The following is a 24,399-nucleotide window of genomic DNA, read 5'->3' on the forward strand; positions in this document are numbered from 1 at the left end:
TGATGAGTGTTAAGTATCAAAACATAAGAATTTGGGCATGTTGGGCAACCGTGTCAGTAATATTTTTGATTTGCCCAATATCAATGGATCACTAGGCCCCCTGCGGCCGCTCCCCTGTCCCTTTTCTCTTTTGTGTGCCCGAGAAAGTGACAGCGAACGAAGAGATACATACCTCAGGGAAAAGCTTAGTTATTCTTTTGTACCACTCGTAGAAATTCTTTTAAAAAGCCAATATATTATTTTTTCTTTCGAATTTTGTATAACTTACACCAATATTCTCATCCTTGTTGCTCATTCGGTTCTCTGGAGCCAACTTCTCTAACTCCACGGTACTATATTCCCAGGTCCAACAAATTCGATGAATTGAGAGACATATATTGCCGAACGGATTTTCATGGGTATTGATTTTTTCTCTGAGCAATAGAGGACTTAAATAAATGCTACTTGGAACTTTGTTACAGAACATTTTCTCTCTAATTTGTTGACGGCTGGGGTACTACCACCCTCTAGCACACGCATATTGAGGCGGTTTTCGAGGTAGCATGAAAAGCTAGATCTATAGTACAGAAAGGAAAGGCAATAGCAGGTTCAATAATTACTTACTAATGCGAATGGTTTCGATACAAGGCATCGTCATCATGCCATCAATTAACATATGTGGAACGTGCCTGTGATGTCGTACTCCTTTTTTTTGTTTCTCAAACAATAATAGTCATCTATAATCTCTGGAGCTTTAGGGCCCCCGCGCACTGGCAACTTTAATCACCGGCAACTAAACAATTTACTCACCCAAGAGTTGCTCGCTACCGCGCACTGGCGATTAAATAGTTGCCCCTTAGCTCAGTTTACAATCGATCTCGTGAAAGCAAGTTGTGTTGCTGCGCTCATTTTGAGACGGCGAAAAAATAAGCAAAGGAACAAAAGGTTTTGGGTACAGTATTTGTCCCTGTGGACAAATACTATAATAGTTATTTTATAGTAATTTAGATAAACTATACTGTATGTAAAATTGGTAGGAGAAGTTCATAGAACTTTCGTTTGATCTAAAATTTTGTTGCCTTTAATTCCAATTCATTATCAAGTTACTTAAAAATGATCACAAATTCAATCACCTAAATATAATAGATATCTTAATCAAATTAAATAAATCTGGTTTATATACGAGGCATGTTTTTAAAGTAAGTACCGTTTTGACATAAAAAAACGAGTAAATTTTTTTCAAAAATAATTTATTCACATGAAAGGCCATACTTCACTTTATTTTCTGCATAGTTCCCATTACTATTGAGGTATTTATCGTATCTTGGGACTAGCTTTTGTATGCCATCGTCAAAGAAGCCTGTCGCCTGATTGAAGAACCACTGCTTCACGGTTGTTTTCACTTCGTCATCATCGGAATGGCGCTGTCCCGCCATTAAGTGTGTGGTGCTGGTTGATATTTTGACTTGCGGCGACACAATCAATGCAACAGCGTACTGTGCGACTTTACAAAAACTGCGCCGCGCTATTCAAAACAAAAGGCGTGGCATCCTGAGTGCTGGTGTCGTTTTGCTCCACGATAATGCCCGTCCACACACAGCAAATCGAACACAAGACCTTATCACTTCTTTTGGCTGTGAACAATTAAACCACCCTCCATACAGTCCCGATCTATGCCGAGCGACTACCATTTGTTTATGCACTGGAAGAAGCATCTGGCGGGTCAGCGCCATTCCGATGATGACGAAGTGAAAACGACCGTGAAGCAGTGGTTGTCTAATCAGGCGGCAGGCTTCTATGACGATGGCGTACAAAAGCTGGTCCCAAGCTACGATAAATGCCTCAATAGTAATGGAAACTATGCAGAAAATAAAGTGAAGTATGGCCTTTCATGTGAATAAATTATTTTTAAAAAATTTACTTGTTTTTTATGTCAAAACGATACTTACTTATAAAACACGCCTCGTAGGTACCAGGAATGATCTTCTATAGCTTTAATCGCAAATTGGGCACTAGAGAAGCTGTAAAAATGGTGGAGTGGCTATATAATAGGGGACCAGATATCAGGGAAGAGATACATCCATCTAGTTATACATGGAAAGGAGACTAGACTATTGAAAAGAAACTATGTTGGATCGAGAAACACATGAGGAGGAAACTCAAGGAAATAAAATATGACGCGAGCTAGGAAGGATTGGGATGCAGTCAGTAGCGTAAATATGGGGGGTGAGGGGATAGATCCCCCCCAAGCCATCAGAGGAAAAAAAAGATATTTAAAAAATTACCTAGTATTGAAATATAATAACTTTATCTGCTTAAATTTAATTTTTAGCGCCAAAATGATGTGAAATGTATATCGAGGCATGTCACTTTTCAAAAATTTTCCCACCCCATGCCATCTCATCCCTCCCACCCCCCAAGCATATTCCTAGTTACGTCACTGGCTGCAGTACAGCATTCTTTGGATTGCCATCACGATTTCAATACTGTGGAATCTTTGGGTATACATATTGTTTTCTTGTTTTTGGTAATCCTCTGTTCAGAATCACTTACTTATCTTTGACATGTAAGTACGATTCCTCTATCATATCCATGATAAATTTGAATGAATTTTGCATGATTTCCGCCTTATATTAATTGTAATTTGCTTCATTCAAACAACTTTCATTTTATAATGCTCACTAGTTTTAAAAAATGTGAAATTTATAAGGACTTGAAAAGAGCCTGAACCAGAAAATAAAGAAGAACATTAAGATTATATTTCAGCATTAAATTTTAAACGAAAAATAAGTGGTTCTATGGAGTAACCCACACCTGTGCAGATTAGCTCCAAATTCGCTGCAGGAACGATTGGCGCCGCCTCAGTAGAACTAAAGACTCGATTTTTAACATGGATTGCCGAATCTTTCTGTAAGGGTATATGACCGTTGGTTGTGAATTTATGGCTTCCAAATACAATCCAGGGCTTGTTCAATAAATTAAAGTACTGAAAATAATCCCAAAAGGTAATGAGGCCGGAGCAACATTTGCAGTAAAATTGAGAAATAGGAAGAAAGAACGGAAGGAAAAAATTAAAGAAATGGTGGCGTCGAGTGAAGGTGTAACGCACATACCGAAGCGGAAGGACACATCAACCTACCCAATGGGGTGTTTTTAAATAGGAATCCTATTTCCAACAACAGATATGATTGAAACAATTGAAGGTGACGACTTGAACGAAGAAAAAGATATTAATCAAGATCAGAAACGTAGATGGAATGAGAGAAATTCCAAGGCCAGCATTATATAGTCTCTACAATAGAGATCCGTGGTCCACCATGTATAATGTGCAGTGAAACAGTAGTAGTTGGACAAGTAGAAAGGAGAAGAATAGGAAAGTGAAGAAAAGAATTTCGAAGAATCTCAAGAGTATAAAGAAAATCAAGATGGAGAAAATTTAATGAAAGGTGTTAAATGAAGGGAAGGTGTAACTTTGTGAGTAAAATTATTCTGAAGTTGTTGTGCATTTACATAATGGAAGTAAGTGAAGTTGTAAATATATGGCCTCCAAATACAATCCAGAGCATGTTCAGTAATTAAAATTACCGTAAAAATCCCAAAACTTAAAAACTATGAGACCTTTGCAAAACGCGTCCTGCAAAACACTTCCCATGATGCGCTCCGAACAAGTGCCTTCAAGAAACTGAAAAGTTGACAGTGCGCGGGGTTAGGTAAACACCCACGCGATCTATTCCTGCCGGCAACAATTTAATCACCCTCAGAATAGGTCCGGACGCAATTATTTAGTTGCGGCAACTAAAAAGTCGCCGGTGCGCGGGGCCACATTCAATGCCGTGTGTTTCATTTGAACTTCCATAGAGCAACTAAATAGTTGCTTTTAAAAAGTTGCCAGTGCGCGGGGACCCTTATTCTCTCTCTTACATCCAATATGGCTCTCTTCCTAACAATCCCTTATTTACTCCTCCATCACCATAGCGCCCTCAACTCCCAAAACAGCAATATAAACATAAACATGCATACAAATAAAAATACAATTCAAACATTAATGCATAATACAAGGAACATGGCATAATTAATAACGCCCAACATCAAGGACGCGACGTTACAGAGCCATTGCTTCTCCTTTCTCTGTTATCATGAAGGAATTCCATCAAGTTAAGCTTCAAGCAATTCATGCAGATTTATCCGGGATCACGTGTTTTAGGTTTTTGCCATTTTAATCATCCTGGTCGTATGCCCATAATCCAAATTATTTACGCTTATTCTGTGATTTTTCTGCGTATCCAGATGAATTTTTCATACATATTGCAAAAGTGTGGTTCAATTTACTGTTTTATTCATTTTAACTCATCCAGAAGGTGCAAGATTTTTTTCAGAGTTTTCACGAGACGTTTTCGCTTCAAAAACTTCACTCCTTATAACTCATGGCGCACATAATACGAAGAAAAATAGGAAGGAACCGTATACGGGCAGAGTCGAGGACACTTGCCATGGAGTAAGGAAGGGCTTTTTCCGGGAAGCACGCAGGCCTACAGAGCAAACACATTTATTTCCTCGAGCACCACATGTTTTCGTCCGTCCATTCTGAACCCAAGGCAAACACCAATTTTTTTAATAACAGAAATCCTTTAAAGTGAAGTTCTAACCTATATATCTCAAGCAAAGGAATATCATTATAATTCTCACAGTTCTATCTCCGCTGTTTCGAACTGTTCACTGAAGATCCACAAGCCTATGTAAGGGCAAACTGTTTTTATTACGCAATAACTACAATGTAGTGCACCCAAGACGGTGACGTGGTGGCCAAAAGCTTAGGCCAGCATTTTTAAATTCCCAACTTCATCATCATATTAGGAAATCCGAAAATGTTAACGTGTGAAATATTAGTAAATAGATTTTGTTGAAAAACTTAAATATGTCCTTCATGATTCTTCTACTAGCTTGAGTATACAGTGCATATTATGCATACAAACGATTTCGGATGAATAAGCAAAACAGATTACAAAGGTATCACGTGATCTGGGATTTTGCCTTTCCGATCTTTCTCGTATGAATTGAATCGGATAAATCGCTCTTGCACGTATATATTCAGGGTATTTTTTTTGCATATAACGCAAAAGTTTTTTGGCGTGGTTATGGCACATTTGTTTGCGTTTTTTTGGCCTTAATCATTTTTTCCTCACCATAAAGTGGCCTAGACGTTTTCATTAAAAGAAGCCACTCCATATAACTCACGGCACACCTAATGCAAGGCAAAACAACCTGAATGAGAAGGGACGCAGCTAAGGTATAAAAGACTGGACTTCCTCTCTCTCTGTCTCTGCATGCAGCAAACATATTTATTTCCGCGGCCACTATTTATTCTCACCCGTTCCATTCGCTGCCCGCCACCAACGCCTCTACCGGCCGGCGAGAAAAATCTTCGGTCCAAGTTCCCCGCTGCGCGTCCCGTAAATTGAGCATCTCTCCTTTCATGCTTCTTCCCACGCCCCCGCCGGTGCTTCCGCATCCCATCGGGATACTCCTCCCTCCCTCGCGCTCACTCCGGGCGCAAAAAGCGTCGTAAACACACCCACGGCTCAAATGCAGCCGGACAATGCAGCAGCCCTCTTACATCATAGACCCAACCCCCGCTCTGCTTCACCCTTGACCTCCGGTGGTCTCTGCAAAACAGCCCCCTTCCACCACAGCCCATCAAGGAAACTCAGGATGCTCAGCACCCACGAAAGTGAAAGCAAAAAAGAAAGCGCTACTCCGGTGGGCAAAGACGATTAATAGACCCCACGAGAAATTACCTTCGCATTCAAAATTAATGGGTTGATAATAGAGTTATAATCTCAAAATTTTAACTTAGTGTCGACACCAAGAGTAATTGACAAAATGGATTTACGAGGAAGTCAGAAGGGTTTTCGGCTGTTACTTTCGGGTTCTCCTCCGCGTCTATCTGTGCCCTTTAGCAATGTTTTACTGAAGTCGTTGACGTCTCATGCTCACGTTTATTCTCCAACGAAGGCATAGTAAGCACTACATCCGTGTCCTGTGCCACAATGTGCACTTGAGACGTCAACAATTTGATCGGGTTACCCAATTTGAGACTCGCGCTGGAAGAAGACTCGGCTTGGCGGTGTAACTGGTAGCATGCCTGACTGGAAATCGGGAGATCCCGTCTAAGGCAGATGATTTCTTCATGAGCAACTTACCTCTTATTTGAGGTGCGATCTGGTGAGTGGTAACTAACAACTCTCATGCACTTTTAAATCAGTGAAAATTATCACAATATGTTTGGACAAAGCCATTGAAAAAAGATCAAAGGAGCTGGGTAGAAGAACCGAAAGAGTTTGTAATTTGCCATTAATATAATAAAAGAGACTGATGAAAAAATTAATAATTACTGCCACACAGTTCTATGCTGAAAAAATACAAAGATACAAAATTTCTCACTGCGTAACATGGGGAAGTTAACTCTCAATAATTAGGATGTGAAGCCAGACACACGTCGCTGCACGTTTAATAAGCCACTCCAGCGCTTCAGAAACGTAACCCTTAGGGAAAGCGGCCCGAGATCTGAAAGACGACATTAGGAAGAAGAGGCAGGCTGTCGCGTCCTCGCCATCCTATTTGCGTCCTCAGAAGCGAGGCCGGAAGCTGGGGGCTCTCGTGGGGAAAGGGAGGAGAGATTTTTAGGCGTTAAATATGCGTGGCTTCCGGCGACGAGATTTATTAATGGGGAAAAAGATTCGGGGACAAAACTTTTCATTCTATTCCAGGAAGATCCTCTTCAAACTTTTTAGCGGACCTTACTGCAGTTTAACCAACAGCAAGCTAATTAAAAGTACCACTTACCTTTTAAGACACTATCAAGTTGACAAAGTGGTGTTTACGCATCCAGTAACGTTTTTTTTCCGCATATGTAATGATATCTGATGGTATCAATGGAAATCAAACGAAAAACATTTGTGGACTATATAAAGCGAGCAAAAATTACACAAAATACTCGCAAGGATTAAAATTTGATTATAGAATGATAGATGAATGAACAGCCTTAACGTAACATTTTCTTTATTCATAAATCACACGGTTATGGTTTACTGTACTACGCTATAATGTGTGCAAAATTTTATAAAAATTACTCATTAAACATGAACGGACAGTAAAATAATTATAATATTTATTAAATAGACCTGATAATTGTCGGTTTTATTATATGCAAGGTAAATCGCTTCCACTTGCATCAAATACTGGGTGGACTAGAAAGATATTTTTTGAGCTTCAAATCGAAATGGTGTAAGAAATGAAGGTCATGCTGACGATAGGCAAAGCCAACGAAAGGAGCAACACTAATTTCAATTACTGTGGACGGAGCTCTAAGGTGACCAGGACAGAGTAGGAAACAAAAAAAGACTTGTTGTAAGATTTCCGTGGGATCAATTATTTTCACGTCTTCACCGCCAACATTTTTAATGATCTGTAGAGAGCAAGATCGACCTAACAAGGATGAGGATGTTGTTTGAGCACAACACGAGTTAGTTTGAGACACTAAATGCTCGATAACGATAAGTCCAGCCATTCACAGTTATCCACTGCTTATTTAAGGCGTTATGTCTCTAGGTCGCATTTCAACGTATTTTCCTTTCAAGCATGTGCAAGTGAAGATAATTTTTCTCCCATTTGAGTTACACTCTATCTGCTACTTCTTTCTGGCGTGGGAAATTTGATCTATTGGATGCACAAAAAAAACATTGGCCTTTACTAAACATTGGCCTCCAATCACCATTGCCGGTCCACCTCAATAACATCCTTCCCATTTTAACTTTTATTCCAAGCGGCCTAAAATAACACGCTTACGTTTTAAAAATATTCAGCAGGCCTATCATTAAAACTTACTGCGGAACATTCGGCTGTTGGTGCCAAAAAAGAATTTGCATAAATAATATCATTATTGAGGAATTTAGAGCTAGGACAAAGAAGCAGGATTTATGAAAATATTCAATATTTTCAATAATCTCATCAAACTATGCAATGACGGTCCCACCAAACGTTGATCCAAATATAGCTTTTATCATTATTGATTTTATTTAACTTAAATGGGAAATGACTGGATATCACTGGTGCAGGAAATGGTGTAGTCCAAGGCGTAATCAGATGAAGACAATTGAATGTACCATTTTCTAGCAAATATTGACGCATTAAATCTATGAATTCGCATCAACATGAATTGAGTATAACTTGCGTTTGTTTTCATTTCAACCAGGTGGAGGAAATGTGTGTTTTTTAGTTCATTTTTCGTTCCAACTGGCACTTGTGCTTGGCGCAGGATATTCGATCAATTGTGAGCACAAAATAAGGCTTGACTAAAGATTGGCTTTCTCATCACCATTGCTGGTCCAACACAACTCTCTCGTCGTCCACATTTCTGCTAGAAGCGCTGCAAAAATACACTTATTTATACTTTGTCGATTGCTGATATTTCACTTTTAGTTAAAGAGAAGCAACAGTATTGATGATCATTTTTTAGTTCAATGTAATTAATGATTATTTTGGGATTAAGTGCTAGGAAAGGGACAGCGAAACTAAACAATTGTAGTTATTCAGTATATTTTTCAGAACATGCATTAATCCAGCGATTGTTTTCCCCACAGTTAAACCATGAGAATTTAGAAATTGACTGTTTCGTGTAAAGCCAAATGGGTAAATTCTCCTGAAAACGATTAACGATATACGATCTAAGGAATAATGAAGTGAACATTATAGATATGATAGCATTTCCAAGCAAATAATAATATACCTTTATGGAATCAATGAGGTCTAAACTAGCTACTAACGGTTGAGAAGAGTTCACTTGAGAGGTGTTCAGAGTCATGAACAAGTACACGCATGAACCGGCGTTACCTATTCTACGATCTTCCTTGATCCGTCAACTCGACTGACCTCCCAATCACTCTCCCTTGATTTCATCTGTTCGTTATCTTTTTTTAAAGTAGCCAAAGAATATAAAAGTTCCTACTTATTTTTTGTAAATAAATTACGCGTATACGACCCTTTGAATAAAGGATTTGAATCAAATGACTTGGCAGTGGTTCAAAAGGACCTAGCCGTCGACGCACCCGAACACTCAATACTACCACTACTACTACTTTTTTTAATCCTCCCTTCTCAGTCAGCCCACCTCAAATGTCTCCCATTTTATATGCACATGATCATCTATTTTAGGCATTTTTTCTTTTTAGCTTACAGTTAAATTTTTTCTTGTCTTAATATTTTTTTGTTTACTCCACCCATTTCAAAAAGCACATCTGCCGTTTTTGGGTAGTTTAATATTGAATTAAAATACTCCTGAACATTCCATCGTTCACTTTTTCCACACGAGCGAGGGATTTTTTTCTGGATTTAGCTCCAATTGGTACTCCTCTTCGGCGCAGGATACCTAATCGATCACTCGGGAACACAAAAGGGGACTTGACTGAAGATTGGCTTCCCCATCACCATTGCTGGACCACTACACCCGCCGCTATTCTATCCCGTGAGTGAGTGAAAGGACTGTTGGAAGCCGATGGGTTTTTTTACCCTGGACGAGGACGCGACCACTTGTCGCAGGATTGGACCCTTTTCTGAAGGGATCGGCCCTTGAGGATACACCGTCCCTTTTCCTTCCCACCCTCTCCTTATCGCTTTCTATCGCTCGCCACCGCATCTCACCCCTCCTCCCCCTTGCCCCCCTCCCCACTTCCTATTTTACATACGAGGGTTCGCTTTTTTCCACTTGCCCTCTCTTTCATTCGGCTTGACCATCCCATCGCCGCAGCACACTGCGATCGCCTCCTTATCCCATTTAGTAGATGCCTGAACCCAAGATACTTGAATTGAAAGAATACCCACATATCTGCTTTGTGGGTAACATGGCCGATCAACTAGCGATGTGAGAAATGGTGGAAAGAGAAAGATTTAAAAATAAAGGACAAAAAAAATAGAATGCAAGAGTGATTTCATAAGAAATTTAAGCATCCATATTTTTTGCAAAAAGAATTTCCATTTTTTTGTTATGCACCGATCAGGTTTTGTGCTCTGTTCTGATATCTTTGTAATAATGAACACTTTTCTGAGCCGTGATGCGAAGATTTTTTTGCCTGTGCTGCCATTTGTATCGAATGGTAACCCCACCAAAAGAGTTTTTTTTGTGCATAATTCCATTCCATTTTTGGCCGAGGATTATTATAATCCAAATAAAGTATGCAAATGAATGAAATAATGCCATATATTATATTTCCGAGGAAGCGCGTTCAAGGGAAAAAAGGTGGGAGAGATATTACCACAGATGACACGCAACAAAATGAAAAAAATGAGTAAAGGATCAGCGGCCGGAAACTGAAACTACTCAAGTGCCACTACCACTTCCCTCTACTAATATAAAACTGAATGTTCGCATGTTTATGCCTTACACATTGCTAGGCAATTCATTGAATCGCCACAGCATCTCTCAGATCCCTTCCTCTTTATTTCGATTTCCTTTTGAGGGTTGGCTTTTTTTCTAGTACTTGCTAAGTACTTACGCAGCCTGACCACCATATAAGTCTGTATTGACATGAGGGATCTTTGGGCGTTCTTACTGACTTTGGTAATCCTATGATTTGGTTTGCTGGTTTTCTAGATGGTGAGGAACAAATCTAAGTGCCACTTGACCCACACGTGACCCATGGAGGTCAAAAAGTTGAAAATACGGGTATGAGGACTGAATCATTGACTAGGGTATCCTTGAAAACCCAAGTTTTGGCACCTTGCTAGCAAAGCTTCTCTTTTGCCCACACTTTGGCTTTTGTGAACTTACAAAGGTTGCGATTGCATTTTATTCTAGTAAAAGTAGATCAATTGTTATCCCATGCCCATAAACCTTGGAAATGACGTTTTCACCAAAAATTAAGACTTCTCGAAATTTATAGCATGGAAACCCGATAGGGGGAAATTAAATTTAGAGTTTCAACCCACATTATGAGGTCAAAAGGTAAATTGTGGCCTTTGCTTTACATCAAAAAAGCCATAAAACTTTTTTCTGATATGAGTGGGTTGGGAACCAACGGGTAGAAGTGATTTTTTCTCAACAGAGTTAGGTAAAGTTAATTGCTAGAATAAAAACACAAAAATCTAGTTGCCACGGGAAACGAGTGAGTCTCTGTTCTGTGCAGACATCGAGTGGAAAATCAAATGCACTAAGTACTAAGTATCTAATTTATCTCGTTTGTTTTCGATACCTAATTTCTGTACCTAACTGTGTGGTTTTAAACGCCTAATATTAGAAATCGAAACTAACTGCTCCAACGTCTGCCGCAGACAATTATCACCTCCTCGTCAAGATTTCAAATGCTACAAGGAAAAATGCTAAATGGAATGAAATGAGAGAACGCAGGATCCACTTTGCATTGATTAAGGGCCCAAGGGAAGGTCCTTTAAAGAATACAACGGGGCCGGGACCCAGTAATTCAAATGATACGCCTGATCACCCTGGGAGGAGAGTGGAGATGGGAAGGAAAAAAGGAGGGAGGATCCGCTGTGATCGGAGCCCATTGACGTCTCCAGGGAGAGGATGGGGCTGGAAGGAAGGGGATAGAGAAATACGCCGCCATGTGGACGACGGGGCCCACTATTAGCGAAGCCATTCCTTAATTTAACGACGAAATTGGAAGATTTTTCTATAAAGAGAAAAAACCAAAGATCATTTCGTTGAGATCCGCTTTGCAATGAGCATACCAGGAACTAAGTTTTGACCTAGAGCAACATAATCAACTTGTCGTTCAACTTCGAATGTGTCGGTCACCAGATGTGGCTTTTTTCATGCACACTTTCATTGAACTTTGTTCCCATCATAAATTCGGACCCATGACGTCACTTGATTGCTATTTACAAAACAGTGCCTATTTAAGACCAGGATAATTGTACATTGGTGGTAGATTGATGTACTCACAGTATTTAAAACAGGAGCAGAGAATATTCATATCCAAGCATCAAGGTCACTGGACTACACTTACCTGAAAAGAGAGTATGAATTTTAGACAATTGTAAGAGAGAAAAAGAATTTTATCAAATATAAACAGAATTATCAAATAACACAATGAAATTTTAGGAGAGGACATACCAAATGATTTTCTTGGACGAACGAAAAAAGACGAAAAAAATCATCCGCAAGAAGCTATACCCTCGTAACTTACTTATTTAAAAGAGATGCAGAATCTGGCGGCAATTTTCATGAGTTGATAGCGCCATTAGAGCTACGACCCGTTCACTCTTTCGGAGACACAATGCTCATTCTGGGAGGGTGTAAAAAATTTAAACAGCAATGAGCCGCGAAATAGCACAAAGTACCTTAGACCCTCTCGGCAGGACGAACGAAACGTTGACGAAACGCCATGACGTCATCAAATTATCGGCGAAACGGTTGGGGCGGTTGATTGTTCAATTGATAGTGCAACGCGTAGTGCACAGGTCCAAAGGGAGATTGACTTGCTACTACCCAGATTGTAGAAAAGATGTAGCACATAAGGAATCCAATAACGTGCTTTATTTCTTCCATTCTTTAAATATGGAATGAGTTGTACATTTTTATTTAGGAAATTATCATCACTAAATATTATCCCTACTTGAAAATATATTATTTGGAGTATCAGTAAACAACAAGGAACCGTAAAATTTGCCTCGAAATTCACATAAAACAGACAAGTTTGTTTTTTTTCCACAACGATAACCATCGTCATTTGCAACAACCAACCTCCAAAGATTAGGGTTTACTCTGGTAACTATTATATCGTTCAGCCATATCTTTATATGCATAAATATGCCACATAATTCAGTTTTATCCACGTGGGTATTCGGCAACCCGGGTGTGCTTGCGGGTCAGAAAATCCGGGTATACAAGCAAAGGTAAACACTGCGCGCCAAGTTCTTTAACAGCTCGTTTTTTTAAGATTTTAGAGAAAGAATCCCTTTGACGTAAAAAAACTGACATGCGCTCGGCGCTGATTTAGCCCACGCCCCCCATTTCCAAGGGCCTTTCTTGCTTCCGGTCCTCTCCGCCTGTTCACCGCGGAATTAAAAAAAAGTGCGATATTGATTAAGGTAGGTTTCCATTGAGTATTTAAGAAGGATTCAAGTAGCCTCCCCCCTTCATGTACTTCCATCTTAAATTCTCAATAAGGTCTACTCCTTTCATTTTATCTAAAAATCCTGTTCTCTTCCTTACCCTCCCTCGTCTACTCAACATTATACCCTCAAACGCTGCTTTCAACATCTGCTCTGTACTCTTTCCATCCATACCTTCTGTCTCCTCCGTATCTCATCTAAAAGCTGCCTCTCCTCGCCAACCATATCCAGCACTTCGTCGTTCTTTTTCCTCTCCGTCCATTTCTCCCTCTTCATTCTTCTCCATACCCACATCTTGAATGCCTCCAATCTTCTCTCGTCCTCCATCCTAAGTGTCCACGTTTCCGCACCGTAGAGCGCTACACTCCAGATCAAACTCTTCACTAACCTTTTCTTTAAACTCTTACATAACGATCCTCTCAGAAGCTCCTTCCTGTTCATGAAGGCCTACTTTGCTGATGCAATTCTCTTCCTTATGTCCTTACTACTGTATCCGTTTTCCTCTAACGTACGGCCTAAATAGTTCTCTATTGCTCTACCTGCTCATGCTTCTCCCCACCTACTTTTATCTAGTGTCTCACATTCCTCCCTCGCGATGCTTTACAAAACCGCATCACCTAGGTCTTCATGAGATTAATATTCATGCCATACTCCTCGCAACGCATGCATAACGCATCCACTAGAGCCTGCAGCCCCCTCGCTCACTGGTTAATCAACGCTTGATCATCCGCGAACCTCACTGATTTTAACATCACTCATCCTTCCTCCAGCTTCCAACTAAACAACATCTCGATGATTGAATCATGTATTTATGATGAATAAATTGTTTATCCTGCAAAATTCTGCTGCCTTCTCTCCCCTGTCGTTCCGCATTCCTAACTAAAATCTCCTATTTCGTTTAGAATTCTGTTGCTAATCTGGTCCATACCTACCATTCGCTTACCCATTTAATACCAAAGCTATCCCTCGTTAACTTTCCTCCTAACTGAATTCTCCTATTTCGTTTAGAATTCTGTTGCTAATCTGGTCCATACCTACCATTCGCTTACCCATTTAATATTAAATCTATCCCTCGTTAACCTTCCTCCTAACCAGTATATTTAATCCCATCACTCCAGTTGTCCCCACCATCCTTCCACCTCACAAATCTAAAACATGATGGTCCTAAGAAAGCATGATTAATAATCCCACGAGTGCAATTTTAGCGGTCATTTGAGCGCGCAAGCCTCTCCACCGCGGAAAGTTAATAGCACAAGAGAAAGGCACGGTGGATTAAGATGCGATAAATAATTAGTAAAAATTGAATTTTGCAATCATCCACAATGCCTCAATCAGGTGATTGCACCTTAAAAGTGAATGTTATTGCTGCAGCAGCAGCAGAACCTTCTTCTTGATTACGAAATATCGAATTTCTTAATTAAACTAAAAGTAGCTAAGCTTTTGGCCCTAGGACGAAGAAAAGTATTGTCTCTCTCGATTTTCCTCCCGTTTTTGCCGATTAACTTTCGTCCTGATTTGTGCATCACTTGGAAAATGACAGAAGGTGAAGGTTGGAAGTTTTCAAAATGTGGTGCAATGGAAGAATGATGAAGATCAAGTGCATAGATCGCTGGAGTAATGCGAAAATGCTAAGGAAAGTAGGAAAGGACTGTTTTGAAAGCATTGGGTAGAAAACGGTAGAATTTAATAGGCCTTATCGTGAAATAAATAATAATAATAAGAAAATAATGATAATACGAGAAAAAAAGGAGGAATAATGAAAATTAGCGCTGAGAAGCAGGTAGTCACAGGCAGAGTGAGGCGGAGGATGAGAGGCAAAGGGCATGTGATGAAGGATTGAAAGATGAGAGGAATTTGAAGGTTTTATGAGATCAGCCAATTGGAGAATTAGGCGGAGTAACCTTCTCCCTGCAAACGAAAAATTGATTTCCTTATTAGCATTGTAAGAAATGTAATAATCGCCCCTGAATTATCCTGTTGATGCGTGCTCTGAAGGGTTAAAAATACTCAACACTAAGCACTGCAGGAACAAGTGTCTTTGTACGCAGTCACGCCCACGGTCGCGATCCATCCCGAAGTTCGCTCTGAGAAAATGGCTTTGTGGTGGAACTGGTTAACACACCTGACCGGCAATCAGGAGATCCGGGTTCGAATCCCGGCTAAGTCAAATATTTTTTCATGGCGAACTTCATCCGTTGACGTATTATATTCAATCCTATTTATGTGTTGTAAGTAATTACTTTTCCTCTCCTACCCGCAATAGCACGGACTTCGGAGGACTTCCGGGAATTCAAACAATCGACAGCGATGGACTATCACAAACACACATAACCTTGCTAGGGGTAACACACATAGATGGGGCTCGAACCTGCAACCCTATGTTTGATAGGCTTTTAGTTCTTGGATTGATTAGGACTTTATTCCGACGCCACAGAGGCCGGCTTCCGGCAATTCCTCCGGTTTTCGTTGGAGAATTCCTCCTGATTTCAGCATTCCTAGGGAAATTATTGAAAAAAAATGCTTTAAAAATCTTTTTAGAAAGGACTAAACATGCAATGGGAATGGAATCCGCAAACATTCAGCTTTTATGGTACGTGCCATGTTCTTCACCCAATCGTTTTCCTTAAGACCTCATAGTTAGCATGGCATCGTCTGACACGGAGGCGGTTGGTCTTAATTTGGCACGCGCACTCTCTGGCGGGGCCTTCGGAAGGGCCCTTCCGGTCCCCTCCCCGCCCATTCGCCGCGGCGTCATTCACGAGGGAAGAGCAGGCATAAACCATCCTTCCCTTCTCTTTCTTTCGCCATCTATTCCTGAGGACAGCTGGGCGGGTCGGTGAGGTGGGCGGGACCGCGCGAGGGGCATGATGGGATAGATAAGCGGATGGAGAGCCCAGGAGGGAGAATAGATCAGCCTCAACCTCTTCTCCGGAAAGGTTTGCCGAAAACAGTTTTGAAGTGAATGCGACCTTTCAGAGGGCCTGAGTATTAATAGTGGTGCTTAAAAAAACTTAAATTTTTGCTTTCGAGTTACATAACGAAGAATGTATAATCACTTCACTTCGGATGACATCTTATGATCGAGCAAGACGTTCTAGTATTAGGAAATAGGCGATTAGAGAGAAGTAGGATATGAAAATTAACCGTGTACCTACATAGTAAAAAAAAAACTTTATTCTTAACTGTGTCATTACGAAGGAAATTGGACCTTGTGTTATCGATAAAGGATGTAGTACTGTCGCAGGGGGTAATGGAGTAATATTGTAGAATGTATGCACAAAATAAATTCCTATTAAATTTTCCTGTTTGTTAAACAGAATTTGCATCAATTGATTTTTTTCCAAGTTTTGTTTTTTCCCTTTTTTCCACGCTTGAAATCAAAAAAAGATCAATATAACTAAAGCATTTGGATACGTATAAATTAATTACATCCAATCCCGGTGTCTGACCTTCTTTTTCAGCCCTAGCCACAAGCCATTTCAGCCACTAGCTTCAATGGGGATACATTTTTCACTGTAAAATTTCACCTTTCATTCAATCCATAAAAAAAATATGTGACTTCCAGAAGAATGACCTAAATTAATTTATTATTTTAATTTGATGTAATTCCATTGATAATATGAAAATATTTACGGAGAAATTTGTGCAATGGGCCACATTTTTTGTGTTTTAATAGTGGACGGGCACGGGAGTGAGAAAAAAATTTAAAGACAAATTTTGACAAGGTGTAGAAATTCTGTTACTGCAGAAAAAGTTTTGGAAATTTTTAAATTTGATGCATGAAAAAATGTGGTTACAATTGGATGTTTTATTTTCACAATCCATGTTTGCAGTTCTCCAGTGGTCTACACATCCATGTTAATGAGTTTCTAATTAAGGTTTCTGTTGAGTTTATAATTAAGTAGTTTCAAAACGTGTCCATTTGTGACAGGTACGTGGTGGTGGACTAAGCCACGGAGACGTTAGCTATTAGAAACTAATTAAATTGTGTAACGAGCGAGCTTCATTATTGCAGTACACCAGGAAGGCACAGAAAGTTGCAGCCTCAAATCTAACTTACAAATTGCCACATTCAGTCTATTTAATGATAAAAACTCGAGTTATTCTTTGAAAAATAGCGTGGGTATGAGCAACGTGTTCTTGAGGAGTGGGCGATTTCCTTTTTTCAACAATGTGCGCATGCGCAGACCACCAAAAATCACTCTTTCGCACACCCTTCCACTTTGACAACGATCTTTCAAGAAGCAGGCGCGCGTCCATGCGGGTAACCAGGCAACGCGATGGAAACATAAACACGGCCATTGTATCCCGATAGATTGAATTCCACAGAGAAGTGGGCGAACACAATGGCTCTGAGCTCAGGGAACACGTGAACCTGATATTATTCTAACACTCCCCTTCGCCGCTGTTAAATTTTATAAATAGAAGATACGGCTGGGCAGTGTTTCCCCTTTTGCGGCTGCCCGCATCAAAGGATAAGGCTTCATGTTACCAAACATATTGGCAATTGAAAAACCGATGGGCCTCTGGAAGTTTTCCCTTTTAAGCCAGCATAAAGTTCGTTTCCTTGTTATGACCTAAAAATATAAAAATAACTACGAATCAACTTTACGTTTTCACGACAGAAACAACATCATCCACGGTAAAATCCAATGATTTAAAAATACGATTACTAATGTTCATCTTTCGATGCCAATCATTAGTCTTCAAAGTATTCGTTATCACGTTTTCAATTTAGACGCTCTAAAAACAATTTGGTATTTAAAGGCGGATTATCAAGGGGCTTACTTTCGAGATTAAGTAACAAAGGTAGCTTCCTTATGGCTAAAAATAACTCCAAGAAATTAAAATTAGGTACCCAAAAACCAACTCAAAGCGAAAATTCATTAAAGAAGACCTAACAAATTACGAATAGAGATTACACATTTTTTGGATTACAACGCAAATTCGTAGCTTTTACCGAACCTGCAGTTAGTTAATTAGCTCTTCTCTCCTTTGTTGCAGTCATTTTATTCACAGAAGACCAGTTTTACGACCAGTGTTTCCACTTTTGCGTCCGCCCCGTTATCAAAGGAAGGATAAGGCATCAAGTTACGAAGCATATTTTTCCTGAAGGCCGCTAAAGCTGGCCTTTGAAATTCTGAAGGGCATCCATTAGCTTTCCTCTTATACGTCATCATAAGGTTCTTTCCACGAATTTACCGACCCAAAGTATCAAGAATAGATGAACAAGGGATGCAATTATATGCCTGTGACTACAGGTTGATAAATTTATCCACGTAAGCAAGGCATAATAAGTAGCCCTCGTGGAATTGGAAAAGGCTGTCGATAATGCCGAACATAAAAGGTATTAAATACGTAGGAAAACTTGGACAAGGTATCAGTGATAGACTCATCATCAACCAGTTCTATAGGGGCAACTAAAAAAGTAGTCTCTGTAGAGTTGGTAGAGATGCCTAAGTTGACGTAGAACTACTACTAGTAGGTGGCCAATATACGCACGGAACGAGAGAGAAATTCACAAAGGGGTTCGTTAAGGATGCTGCCAATCACCAGCGCTTTTCTATATGTAAGTACATTGGGGAAGCGATAAAGGACAGGTAAGGAAGATAAAGATAGAAGAATAAAGAATAAAGGGGATGAAGGTGAATTGAGGAGAAACAAATATGGTGTGATTCGCAGACGGCATTAAAACCACCGAAAGCAACAAGGAATATCTATAAGAATCAATGACCAATATGGAAAACGTGCTTCAGAGATTGATTAAATGAGACGAGAAGAAAAATTGGAAGACTTCCTGCCAAGATATCCTTATACGGACCACAGAAAACTGTGGCCAACGTTCGCCTCAAAGAGAAGAGATTGGAGCGAGTGAAGCCATTTACGTACCTTGAGAGCACTATCACCTGGGACGGTAGAAACACGGAAGACAAGAAGCGGCGAATAGCTCAACCTAAGGCGGCTTTCATGGCTAAGAGGCCGCTACTATTTTTGAAGAGCTTAAGAATGGAGATCAGAAAAACAGCATGTGAAAACGTTCTTTTGGGTAGGCGCACTACGTGGTTTGGACCATCGAAAAAAGTGATCAGAAAATGGTAGAGGCCTACGTGACAAGGGGCTGAAGGAGGATGCTGAAGCAGAAATGGAAGGGTAGGGTGAAAAAAAGAGTTGTTTTTCTTTAGGGACAGGAGAAAAAATAGCTCTATGGATCATTATACGCAAAAGAATAACACGGTTGTTTGGCCACGTTATGAGACAAAGAACAAAAAATGGAAGGAAAATTCGATGGAATAGTCCTCAGAGGAGCATCAAGGTAAAAGGCCCATAGGACATATCAAGAAGGACCCGAGGTAAAAGACCCTCAGGGAGGTAGAGGATTATGTTGGGGTTGGGGAAAAAGAAGGGCTGCAGTATACTTATATTTGCTTTGCAATACTACGCATGTAAGTTTTCAATCGATCAAGTTTGCTTGTAGCATTTGCGAATTACTCCGTCAGCCTGCCCTCCCTTCATGAACTTCCCTCTTCATTTCCCAATAAGACCCCTTTCATTGCACCTATAAACTCTATCATCTTCCTCACTTCCCCAACCTACTCTCAAGCAACGTTTTTTTGGCGGCGGTGGAATTGAGTTTCAAATAGATTTTTTATTACAAGAAATATGCCATCCGCGGAGAAAACCATCAATTCAGAAACACGTAGGCATTAGTAACTTCATCTTTAGATGTGGTTACTGCTTGACTGCCTGTAGATTTCAGATGTAGGTCGTCTACAGAGCATAACGTATTAAATTTACATATGTGTCCATGGCTTCTGACATTCACAGCGTGGGATTTGCTGGTGACGACGGTTTCGCTGGGATCCCAACCGGACTCCTCAGGTCGAGTGCTAATTATTCTCCATGGCTCTAAGCTCTGAACTAACTCCCTTATGTTTCTCTCCCGTTATAGATGCATCGCAGAGAAAAAAAAACAAGTGACTAAGCGCTGCTAATTAGCACTTGACCTGAGGGCGTCGCTTGGATTAGCCGCGAAACCGTCGTCACCAACAACTCCCACGCCACCTTTAAATCCACAAGCCATGGAGACATCTGGAAATAAACGACAAATAAAAATATTTAATTTAATTAGTTATAATTAGTCTCCCCTTCGTTTAAGTTGTCTGCGGCTATGACTTTGAAATGTATTTCCATAGAGCGTTCTGTAGGAGGAAGAGAATTTGAATTCAATACAAATCAATTAAAGAATAAGCCCTAAAAACCATAATAAATTTAAATTAGACGTATCTCATAGCCCTAATTTCCTTTACTTGGTTGTGTGCAATAATTGGCGCCGACGAAACACTCGCAGCTTTTTACCGAACCTGCCAATACTTTCTTCAGTCTTTATGCCGTTAATATAAGACGTGGGTGGTCAGACCAGTGCATTGCTATAGGAATCCAGGAACTTGGATAGCGTAATGGTTTACGCAGTGGCTCGGAAAGTCATTAGTTCGATTCTCAGTCCAAGGGAATTTTTTTACAGGGGAATTCGTGAAAAAGGCCGGATATGTTTTCCCAATTTATCGGGTTGGTGTGATGGCTAGAGTGTTGGATTCCCACCCTGCAGGATCGGGTTCAAATCCCGGTGGCGCCAGAGAATTTTCATAGACTGCCGGATCTCAGCTTGAGAGTTGTGTGGAGAAGATTTCAAGCGTAACACTCCGTCCGTCGGATGGGACGTTAAGCCTTGGTCTCCGCTCCGTGGTCGCCGCGCCTTTCTTTAAGAGTAATGCCGACGCCGGGTTTCTCTCCACGCTTCCTTACCTACCCTTCCCTCATGGCGCAAATTACCTAAGCTGTCGGTCACCACCTCCAAAAATACCATACCATGCAAATGGATAAAGCAATATATTACGGAGCATAATCCTTTTAGAATTTTCATTGGTTGGTCTTTAAAAAAGACGGCTGTTTGTAAGTGCATGGAAATAAATAAATAAATCATTTCCGCAGGACCAGGAAAAGTAATTTGGTGAGGTTATAGAAAATTATGATGAAGGGAACTCATTCTTTCCACAGCCCTTATATTTACACCTCATCCGTAAATACCGCGGCCCTTTCACCCTGGCCAAGGGGACAATTTCTCGCCGCTCTCTGTGGATAGAAGAGAGAAGTAGGAGGGAAGACGATATCCAAGCCTCCCCTCGCAGCATCTAATTAGTCCAAAGACAATTCCGCTCGAGGAAGACCGATTAATTCTTCCGGTTTAATGGGGATGGAGGGCGCTTCCGGGAACGCGCGGAGCATGATGGGAAGGGCCTCAAGTGGTCTTAATTCCAAAAGGCCCGCGCGGGTGGGCTCAACAGGCACAGCGGCATCAAAGGACACCCTTGCCATCTGTCGGAAGTACACTGAAACAAAATTATCGACAAGGATTAATTTAAAAAGGCACTCGAGTAGAACGACGAATTATGTGGCCTGTTGCGAGAATTACAAATTAATTTGGACTGAGTGGTCTTTAACTGCTGATGAGAAATAATTTAAGTGATATCTTTGTGATTGTCAACGAATCTTTAAGATATAATGCCTCTGCTATAAATAAATTAAAGTATAACGAAAACATAACATTTGCCTAACCTTAAAAAAATCTTTGATATAAATATTGCGCTTGTGTAAAGATAAATTAGGTAACAATAGTAATGATATTATTATTTTCACATGCCGATGGGTTTGATAGCAAAATAGTGATTCACTCCAATCAGAATTGAAAAGACTAAGTGTTATGAATATTATCCTACTCACCCGAATAATAAAATCTGAAATCTAAATGAAGTGAATACAAGTGGCGTCTAAAGAGGCAATCTTGTAATCTTACATCTGCAATGAATGAAATAAAAAACCTTAGAGCCATCATTTCCACGTCCACTACTTGGTTCGATCGAACATAGAATCGCCACTTTGGAAATACTTCGCAAGTAACGAAGAATTTCAATCGTGCTATATATTTATGCATTATGCCATTATTTACAAAAACTAATACTCACCTAAAAATTACACCATTTTGGCAAAATGCCGGCATATTAGAGGTCGTAAAATTTGCTCTTGTGGGCATCTTAAACGTTAATAAAATACAATATTGAATTGCGTAGGCATATTTAATGCAAAAACATATATAGCATGCGCGTATGAAAGAAATGTCTCGGTGAACGCTGGATATAGAGCGGGTAGGTAATTAACAGCCATTGAGTTTGTCGTTACACAACCCTTGCGACTGCTTCGCTAGGGAGCGGCTTCAAGACCGCTGAAGGGGCTGAAGCTGAAGAGTTATGGCGGGGGAAAGTGAAGAAAGGGGGAAGCAGGGGTGGTTAATCACCCCCTGCCGCCACTGCCTTCCATTGGAATTAAAACCTGGCATCAATTAGTGCCGCGGAGGCAAACTCGCTTTCATTGGCGGAGACCCTCGTCCCTGTTGTTGTCACAGTCTGAGTGGGGGAGGGAGGGGTTGGGAATAATGTTGCAGCCAAGGCACACTCAGAGGCAGGCAAGTGCCGTTTGCGAGAGTCGGGTGAAACTTTTTCAGGAGAGCGGATGTGCTTAGTTCGTTAAGAGGCTCTTTTGAGCAACCACCTAACCAAATTCCACGCATCTAGTGTACGCTTAAATAAAATAATAAATAAGTTGAATATTTTTGGCCTATAAAAGTCTCGTAGATGAATAAAAATTAAAAATGTATTATGCACCAAATAAATAAATTAATACATGTAACTGCCGACACCTAGCTCGTTAAATAAATGGAATTCATGGTTTATTTTATCATAGCTAAACGTAGTCTAGCGCCATAAATATCAATAAAATAAAGAAGAGAGAAATAGAGGTAAATAAACTAATCCATCCATTAAACTATACTATTTAATACCCCGTGTTTAAAAAAAAGGTCGCCTTCTACAGGTGAGGAAGAAACTTACGATAGAATCAGCCATGGGAATGGGAGTAATAGTGAAGGATTTGAATTCCAGTTTCTTTTTCTATCCCACTTCAATCTTCACTTAGAGCATTACTGTTTGCGGGTGTTCAAAGACTTCACCGAAAAATAATATACCAATTTCTTTGGTCGGAATCCGTACCACGAATGTTACAATAAAGGATTCTCGCGTCGAAAAGAGTTGTAGTCCATCGCAAATTTAATTAGGATTATCAAAGTCGCCACTTGCTCCACTTGTCTGGGAAACTTATATCCACCATGATGTGATTTATCAAATTATTTACTTTTAAATGCTACTGCTCATGCTTATAACTAGTGTAGAGTAAATATTGAGAGTAAATGGATCGTTCTCACCTCATGGCAACTCTGTAGTCATTTTCGAAATCCGATAAAATTTCGTCTAAAAAGGGAAAATAATGAAATGTCAAAGGGACTCCTGACTCCTCTATGTAGCCCACTTTATCGATACAATGAACTCGGAAAGATACCAGGGATTAAAAATCTAAACGAAGTAAATAATCTGTGTTTCCTTGTTAACACATCAACGCCCACGGCTGCTACATGGTACCCAGTGCTGTGCTACGCCGTTACTCCTGCAATGCATTTAATATGTGAATTTTAGCGGACATTTGAGTGGGAGGGGGAGGCGAATAGGGGTTGGTCGGAGTGACGAGAGGGGAGGGGGTGGAGATAACCGGAAGCGACCGTTTGTTCGCAACAACCCCGCCAGGAAACGAGGAAAAAATTTCCACCCCCATAGACCACCCCTAGAGCACGAACGGACCTTTTGGCTAATCAACGAGCATTTCCAAGCATCCCATTGCCCCCGGCACTAATTTCCTAAAACAAGTCGTGAAAGCCAATTAAAGGCGCCCTAGTCGTCCCAGCTAAGTGTCTAGATTAACCATTCAATCCAGTCTCTGCCCCCTTAGACCTTGAAATACAATTTAAGATTCACTGCCCATCTATTACAATTTGTATAAATAGGTGGTCGTGCTCATCAACGAATTTTACAGAAGGGAATCTCAAATAATGCATAACACTGCGCACCGTATTAAAGCATTCACTTTAAATTATAATAAAGTCTATTGCAATCTCTCGTTTCAATTCTTCGCTAATAAATATAAGTAATCATTGCAGCATGTATTAACAAGAAACAGAGCTAGCAATTCACAAAAAGACTACACCAGCACCAGAAGCTTATAACAAACATAAAAATAAACAAGTGAGGCCTCCAATAATGCTATTAACATTACATATTATAGGTTCACTGTACCCGATGATAAAAATGCAAAATTGGTGACGTTAAATTCACACAGGGTGGCAAGCATATTGAA

At 40.2% G+C, this 24,399-nt stretch overlaps 1 protein-coding gene and 1 non-coding gene across 3 annotated transcripts in view; one reads left to right on the forward strand and one right to left on the reverse strand.

The window, feature by feature from the left end:
- Positions 1 to 24,399, reverse strand: part of LOC124167583 (nephrin) — a 952,155-nt gene that overhangs the window by 541,616 nt on the left and 386,140 nt on the right. The window lies entirely within an intron of this gene.
- Positions 15,199 to 15,271, forward strand: Trnaa-ggc. Its single transcript has one exon. It is a non-coding gene; the product is annotated as a tRNA-Ala (tRNA).

The sequence above is a fragment of the Ischnura elegans genome, chromosome 11, assembly GCF_921293095.1.
Source record: "Ischnura elegans chromosome 11, ioIscEleg1.1, whole genome shotgun sequence".
In the NCBI taxonomy this organism is placed as follows: Eukaryota; Metazoa; Arthropoda; class Insecta; order Odonata; family Coenagrionidae; genus Ischnura; species Ischnura elegans.